An 8,695-nucleotide genomic window follows, 5' to 3' on the forward strand; every position below is an offset into this window, starting at 1 on the left:
AAAGAGTCAGACAAGACTAAGCAACTGCACTCCTAGTTTCCTCTCAAGGGCTATAGATAATATTCTGAGCCATATCCTGTGAGCTGTCTTGTAGATACTGAAACCCCCAACAGGTAGAGAGGTTAACTACATGATGACCAGACTATAGTCATGACATAAGCTTCCAGAGTTCCTAGAATTGGCTTCAAGGAAACAGGAATAAACTGGCCCTGGAACTAAACATCAACTGTACTTAAAACAATCAAGATGATGCTGATCAAACCACTGATGACCAATTCCAAGATGACTGTCAGAGCTGATTGCGCTGCTTCTGCATGCAGCCCCTTCCCTCTGTCTATAAAAGCTCTTGCCCACTGGTTGTGAGTGGTGAGGAGTTGGCCTTTGGGCAGGAGACCGTACCCCACTCTTTGCTGGTGTCCAAAACTTTCCTTTCCTCCAACCTTGCCTCTTCATTGGCTTTTGCATGGGGAGCAGGTTAGGGTGATTAGTCATAGAGCTCTAGATGTGGGAGTCTTACCTAGAGTGGCTGAGAGCTGGAGACTTTGAGAGCAAGAATTGCATAAAGCCGACCTGGATCAGCAGAGGAGAGGTTATCCTGAAACCAGGTAGCAACAGAAATACAACTGTGGGGGTGAATATTTAGTACTAGAAGAGCAGAGAGGTGGAGAGCAGAATTGAAACTGACCTTCTCCTTATGGGCCAAAACCGGTAGTAAGACAGACTTTGTTCAGAGTATGTTGTATGTTGAAGATTCTATGAAATTCAGTAAAGGAGCATGAGAAGGAAAATAGAGGGTAACTCTTGCCATAAGTTAAGATCCAAAGCAGAGATTTCATGAGAAGGAAGAGCTACAGCATTTTGGCATGTGAGAGTCTTTTCAAATTTATCTCCAAAATTCTGCACTAAATATAGAAAAGAAGTTGAACCCTAATGAGTGGAAGCCTTTCTTGATACTTAGTTTATTTGAAGTTGTCAAGTTCAATTTCCTCCTGCGGGAGAAAGAGGAGAATTGTGGAGGTGAGACAGAGAGAGTGGGTATGGAACTGGTGAAGTGGCCTGCCTAAGGCCACATGGTGAGTGGGACAGAACCACAACCAGTAGGCAGGCTTCCTGGCTCCTACAGGAGCAAGGATTTCCCTTCCTGGCCCTTCTCCGTGTTTGTGGCAGCCGCGGTAAATCAATTGCGCACTCTAAGATTCCAATCTACTCTATAACCAAAACGGCCCAGCAGGACGCTTGTGTTTTTCTACTTTTGTCCAACCACCTTTTCACTGGTTGCTGTATGTCACAGATTGATGAATGCCAAGCCCCAGAGAAGGTAACAAGGCAGAAATGAAGGCGATTTTTTATCAGTCCAGCATATTTCAGAAGCAAACATAAGAATCCCCGAGACAAACTTTATTGTTTCTAATTCTTTTCCAGAAAACAGTTATCCTGGGACATGTTCTAATCAGGATGTAGGTAATTGGGCCTTCGACTGCAGAGTGCAGCGGTCGAGGGACCCTAGTCTCTGGGAGAAAACATGGCAGATGACTGGAGCCATGACAATAAATCAGGGTTGAAATCCTGGCTATGTTCATTTATTCATGTGTTCAACAAGGATCTAGGTGTTTAAGTACCGAAGTGTACTGGTTTTACCTGGTTATTTTGTATATGCCAAGTAACTGGACCACTCTAAGAGTCATTTTCAGTTTTATGGTTGCTGTGAAATGTTTCTTAAAAATCTGATCACAAGAATCTAATCAGGATTAAACCAAGAGGAAAAAAAAAAAGGCAATTTGATACGGTGCTCCAGAGTAGAACTGCAGTGATGAAGGCATGATTTTACTCTGTTACCATTAGACGAGGTGGCCGAGTGGTTAAGGCGATGGACTGCTAATCCATTGTGCTCTGCACGCGTGGGTTCGAATCCCACCCTCGTCGTGAGGCTCTCTTTGGACTTCTTTGGTCCCTTCAGAACAACTGCTGTGTGAGAGCAGCACTAGTAAGTAGCTTTCTAGTTGCCATGTTAATGGTGTTTGTCATCACCTGAAATGGAACTTCCTCAAGGGGCTTTTTTGAGGAAGAGTAGCTAACTGAGGAATATAGAAAAACATTGCTTAAAATCATCCACAGAAGTATACACAATAAATTATTATATGTTGTACTTGTAGGAAATTTTCAGCCTATTTTTAGCTGTACTGCAATATTTCACAAAGTTTGCTAATTTAAACTGTCTCCCTTTCCAATAGACTACTTAACCATTACTAAGGATCTCTTGCTTTAATGAAGAGAGTATGCACCTGCTTAGAGACAAAACTGAAAATACATCCAGTAGAATATTTCCTGTTAGATCCAAGGATTCCTCCATTAGCAAAACAGAGAAGAAAGTCAGTATTGTGTAGCTTCTCTTGTGATCTCCATCTCCATCTTGTCAGAAATTTGGGGGAAAGTATTTTTATACATATATTAAAATATTATATTATTTTATAAAATCATTTTATTTAATTTTTATATATGAAATACAGTTTAACTTAGAATTACTAAAATATTTTAAATATACAAGGTATACATATATGTAAACCTATACAGCAAAATTTTGCATTCATTCTTATTTTCCAACCACCTAATTACATTCCCCACAAATAGCCATTTTATCTCTTCCAGAATCATATTAAGCATATATGAATATATACCACATGAAATAAATATAGCTTTTTATCTCAGATAACACAAATGATAACATACTATGCACACTAGTCTGTGTCTTTCCTCTTTCCCTTAATCAATATATCTTGGAGAGGTTTCCATATCATCACAAAAAGTAACAGTTAATTCTGTTCCAAGGATGTATGATATTTCAACATATGGGTTACTGTATATTACTTAACCAGACCTCTATTGGACATTTAGGTTCCCCATCCCCATCTTTTGTTTTTAAAGCTATGCTAAAATGAATAACTTTGTACATTTATATATAATAATATAGATAGATATTTATATTATTCTTATATATGTAAAATTGAATGTGTGTATTTGTAACACTGTAAGATTAAATTTTTAAAAAGGCATTTGCTATGCCCTAGCATATATGCTTTTGAAATATTTACACATACTTCCAAATTGCTCTCTAAAGGAGTTTTATTAATGTACACTCCGGATAGTAATGTCTGAGGTCCTTGCTCCCCTCACCCTCCCCAATATGCTATGTTGCCAACTTTGGTTTCTCTGTCATTTTAGTAGGTGGAAGTGATATTGCAGTGTAATTTAATTTTCATTTCTCTCATTACAACAAAATATTTGTTACACTTGTAAAAATAGAATATTCCTTGCTTTAGTTAACTTGAATTTTGATTTTTTTTTAAGGTGAGAACAATTTGAAGTATGATTTCTAGGCTGCTTCAAGTGTGTGTAGCAAATGAAGAATTCTGGGCTTCACTCTTGACCTATTAAATTATGATGTCAGGGAATGTGCTCTAGAATCTGTAATTTAATAAAGCACCCAGATGTTTCTCATGTTGATCTTAAAGCCTCATATCTGGTTGAGGTATATATGTATTACATTTAATCAGCCAGAATTCTCTTTATTTCTGTAAATATTCAGCCGAGGAAAGCTGCTCCTGCCATCAGGGTTCAAAGTCACATTCTCATATCTTGGAAAAATTAAAAATTTTGTTTCATATCCTCAGGAAATTGGCTATCTTTAATCCATTCAGTCCTCTACAATGGACACATTCTCTATGTTGATCGTATCTTCAAATCCTGAATTAAATCTTTTTTCTGAAAAAGCAATTTTCCTAGGATATGTCTATAAGTTCTCTGAGGCAACTGTCAAAGAAAAATTGCACTAAATGAAGTTAAGGAAGGAAGGAAGATGGGCAAGGAAGACTTTATTTAAGACTGTTGCAGTAGGGAAGATTGAACTCAATCTAGAATACAAGAGAGGCAACTGAGTATTTATAGCCAAAGGGGCAGAGTAAGGAGTCATTAGGTGGAAATTACTACAAAGAATTTGATTAAATATCAAGAGTGGAGAAGGGGAGCTTGATTGGATATCAAGGATGCTGAGGGGGATTCTAGATAAACTGGCTAAGCAAGATTCTTGCCCAAATGCTGGGAAGGCCAAGGATGGTTTGTAAGAGGACTCAGAGAAGCTTGACACAATTTTGGTCAAGTAGGTAGTTCTTGTTAATACCCACAGGGATTCCTTCAGCTTCCTGAAGGGATGGGAGACCAACAGCAGGTAAGATTCCCACATAAGTATCCATGTGTTCTCCCAGTCTCTCGTGTATCTGTTACTGATTCTGCCTCCCTATAGCATTTGTTAATTGGCTTTCTCTTGAGTCCTGGGTCCTCCAGCCAGGTATTTTTCATTACTTGTAATTTACAGACTTTGAATAACATGTGAGTTACTGAATTTGAGCTACAACAAATGGGTCCTTGATGCTAGATATGACCATAATGATTACATCATTAAATTCTCTGTCAGTGTTTGAGATGAAGTGGTTCTCCCATTTGTTATGTCATTTCCAGGAAGGTGTCTATTTGGGTTTCTATGTCACTGCTGTAGATGTCTGAGAACCACAGGCTAGAAATGGGAGAGGCTGGAGGGGCTGCAGTTAGAAACTTCCTACATAGGGAAGGCTATCAGGTCAATTCAGAAGACAGAGAATATTTTAGGGGGGTACTTTGGATCATATTAGCATCAACAAGGTGGAAAGAAAATAGGAGCATGCCTGCTAAGGCACCACCCCAAGCAGAAATGTTATTTCCCCCTGTAATTAGCATCATCACAGATCATATAAGTGGAGGTACAGTCAAGTGTCCATAGTAGGAAACAAAAGAATCTGTTTTCATGAACTTAGTAACCTTAATTTGTTAGAGTCTTGCATCAGTTCAGTTCAGTTGCTCAGTTGTGTCCGACTCTTTGCTACCCCATGAATTGTAGCACGCCAGGCCTCCCTGTCCATCACCAACTCCTGGAGTTCACTCAGACTCACGTCCATCGAGTCAGTGATGCCATCCAGCCATCTCATCCTCTGTCGTCCCCTTCTCCTCCTGCCCCCAATCCCTCCCAGCATCAGAGTCTTTTCCAATGAGTCAACTCTTCAAATCAGGTGGCCAAAGTACTGGAGTTTCAGCTTTAGCATCATTCCTTCCAAGGAAATCCCAAGGCTGATCTCCTTCAGAATGGATTGGTTGGATCTCCTTGCAGTCCAAGGAACTCTCAAGAGTCTTCTCCAACACCACAGTTCAAAAGCATCAATTTTTCGGCGCTCAGCCTTCTTCACAGTCCAACTCTCACATCCATACATGACCACAGGAAAAACCATAGCCTTTGCTAGACGGGCCTTTGTTGGCAAAGTAATGTCTCTGCTTTTGAATATGCTATCTAGGTTGGTCATAAGTTTCCTTCCAAGGAGTAAGCGTCTTTTAATTTCATGTGTGCAGTCACCATCTGCAGTGATTTTGGAGCCCAGAAAAATAAAGTCTGACACTGTTTCCACTGTTTCCCCATCTATTTCCCATGCAGTGGTGGGACCGGATGCCATGATCTTCATTTTCTGAATGTTGAGTTTTAAGCCAACTTTTTCACTCTCCTCTTTCACCTTCATCAAGAGGCTTTTGAGTTCCTCTTCACTTTCTGCCATAAGGGTGGTATCATCTGCATATCTGAGGTTATTGATATTTCTCCCAGCAATCTTGATTCCAGCTTGTGCTTCTTCCAGCCCAGCGTTTCTCATGATGTACTCTGCATAGGGTCTTGCATAACCAACAGTAATTCATAATGAGTCAATGAAATATTTATAGTTCAGTGAGTTATTGGTGAGAGTAGGACTTGATTTAAATTTTTTGTTACATATTGTTGTTCAGGTACTCAGTCATGTCTGACTCTTTGCGACCCTGTAGACTGCAGCATGCTGTGCAATCCAGCATGCAGGATTCTCTGTCCTTCACCATCTCCTAGAGCTTGCTTAAACTCATGTGCTTTGAGTTGATGATGCCGTCCAACCATCTTGTCCTCTGTCATCCCCTTCTCCTCTTGCCTTCAATCTTTCCCAGAATTAGGGCCTTTTCTAATGAGTCAGGTCTTTGCATCAGGTGGCCAAAGTATTGGAGTTTCAGCTTCAGCATCAGTCCTTCCAATGAATGTTCAGGATTGATTTCCTTTAGGATTGACTGATTTGATCTCCTTGCAGTCCAAGGGACTCTGAAGAGAATTCTCCAATACCATAGTTCAAAAGCCTCAATTCTTCAGCGCTCAGCCTTCTTTACGGTCCAACTTTCATATCCATACATGACTACTGGAAAAACTACAGCTTTGACTAGATGGGCCTTTGTTGGCAAAGTAATGCCTCTGCTTTTTAATATGCTGTCTATGTTGGTCATAGCTTTTCTTCCAAGGGGCGTTTTTTAATTTCATGGCTTCAGTCACTATCTGCAGTGATTTTGGAGCCCAAGAAAATAAAGTCTGTCATTGTTTCCACTGTTTCCCAATCTTAAGATTTTGAGCATTGCTAGCGTGTGAAATGATTGCAATTGTGCGGTAGTTTGCAACGTATGAGAACATTAAAATGTCTCGGAAGGAACCTGAGAATAGATCACTGGATTTAAGGGTTGCTTCTTATGACATAGACGAGGTTAATTTCTATAGAACATAGACACCTGTCTTCTCCTAATTTAGTTCCGGCCCAGCTGAAGGAAATCTTTCTTACCACATGCCCACCTTTCTCTCTCTAACGGCACAGTGTCTTCCCAGAGCTAACCGGACTTTGCAAGTTTGATTAGCTTTATCTCCAACTTGATTCCCGTCTACACACGGAGTACTTTTACAGGGGGACATTTCTTGTCCCTGAGCCTCTGCTCGGGGGGATCTGTTTCCTGGGTGCTTCGGATGCAGGTGTTTGGCACTTTCCGAAGAGGTCTGATCAGAACCTCTTCTCCATTTCCTGCGGGTCCAAGTGGCGGAAGAGAGAAGACACCTGGAGAACCGCGAAGGCAAAGGGCGTTCCACTAACCCGCAGCCTCTCTCACCCGAATTTACACTCCTCTCCGGGCCCCTCCACCGCGTGCAACACTTTCTGTGCACTTGACTCTCTTCAAACGCGGGCGTTCTGTAATGAATCGGGAACGCCTGCTCCCGGCGCAGTGAGGCCAGCGACCCGCCGGGAGGTGAGTTTTTCTGCTTAGACTGCAGGGACCGCGCTCTCCGCGGCTGCAAGTTTTCGAGGAGTTTCCCATCCGGCTTTGCATTTGGGGTGGATGATAAGAATGAGAAGAAGGAATGAGAAAAGACAGACGAGAGTGAATGGTCTGGGTGAAATGGGAAAGGGAAGAGGGGATAAGAAGTGACCCCAGGCGTGTGTGTCACAGCGGAGAAAGCACGCTCCGGGCAGAGGCTCAGCTCCTTGGTACGCGGGGTTTTCGGCTTAGGAGCCCGCGCGGCGGCGAGGAGACCTTCGTACCTCGGAGATTTTGAGATGCTGTCTGCATCAAGGAATTGGCGCTGCTGGAGCCGTTCCGCCCGGCCCCTGAGAAGTTCCTGAGGTTACTGGGAACCGCCACCATTTCTACTCAGCCTCCCTGCTGTTGAACTTTGTGCGCTTGGAAAGCTTGATTTTAAAGAATCTGTTACTTCCCAGGCGAAGTATTCGGTACTTTGGTTCGAACAGAGTAGGAGAATCCAATACGACCACATTTGTGTAAAGCAAGCGAACACTTTTTCTCCAGTTCCGACGCGAACTATAAAATGTTCCCCTGCGAGGTCCCACCGAGATTCGAACTCGGATTGCTGGATTCAAAGTCCAGAGTGCTGACCATTACACCATGGGACCAACCGAGAGGTTAAGACCCCGTCCGCAATTATAGTTAAATATTGCCTCCACAGTAGGTTTCCAGTAGCTTCAACCCAGACGAGTTAGATCAAGATTCACTGAGTCCACGCCGATAATGAAATCTGATGCTTTATTGCTGCTGGGGAAGAAGCAATGGGCACAATATAATTCAAGACAATTCACGCACTCTCTCTTCCGCTTCGGTTGGGAGCATAAATTAACTTTCAGAAGACCAGCAGAGACGGATCCAGGTTTTGTAAAGTTTGAAACTTACAAGAGTTTCTTAAGAAGAACACAAGGCTCTTTTTTTAAGAGAAAGAATAGACATTCTCAACACAAAATTAGATACAGTTACTCCAAGACATATATGATGTATCTGAGGGAAAACTGGAGGAAAAAGAGGCTGCAGTCTTAACTAATTTCCATTACAATATACTTTTACAAGTTTTACAAAAATATATGTTCATACAGGGCGACACTTTACACGGCCTTAGAGGGGGGTTTGACGCCCTTAGTGAAACATGATAAACACCCCTCCAAGGAGCAATTTGGCAATATCTATAAGAATAATCTACTCAGCAATTTTTCTCTAAAAAAGCCATTCTACAGAAATAAAAATATAGAAAGTTAAAAAATATATCTAAAGATGCTCACTGTAATGTTTTTTAGTATCAGAAACTTGAAAATATGCATATCCATTCAATAGAAATAATATACTAGAAAGAATGGGATTGATATAGGTACACATGTTGGCTTGGCAGTTTCAGGAGAGATTTAGTCTAAGACTAGCAAGCAAAATTCAGCAATTTGCTGAAATGTAATATATAGCATGATCCAATTTTTGTCATAGTTTGTGAATTTATATACTCAGTTTTAAATAG

At 41.2% G+C, this 8,695-nt stretch overlaps 2 non-coding genes across 2 annotated transcripts; one reads left to right on the forward strand and one right to left on the reverse strand.

Moving 5' to 3' along the window:
• The first annotated feature begins 1,841 nt into the window (after nt 1-1,841).
• TRNAS-GCU (transfer RNA serine (anticodon GCU)) lies at nt 1,842-1,923 on the forward strand. The gene has a single exon. It is a non-coding gene; the product is annotated as a tRNA-Ser (tRNA).
• Nucleotides 1,924-7,742: 5,819 nt separating this feature from the next.
• Nucleotides 7,743-7,814, reverse strand: TRNAQ-UUG (transfer RNA glutamine (anticodon UUG)). Its single transcript has one exon. It is a non-coding gene; the product is annotated as a tRNA-Gln (tRNA).
• Between the last annotated feature and the right edge of the window lie 881 nt (nt 7,815-8,695).

This window comes from Bos indicus, chromosome 23 (genome assembly GCF_029378745.1).
Source record: "Bos indicus isolate NIAB-ARS_2022 breed Sahiwal x Tharparkar chromosome 23, NIAB-ARS_B.indTharparkar_mat_pri_1.0, whole genome shotgun sequence".
Lineage (NCBI taxonomy): Eukaryota > Metazoa > Chordata > Mammalia > Artiodactyla > Bovidae > Bos > Bos indicus.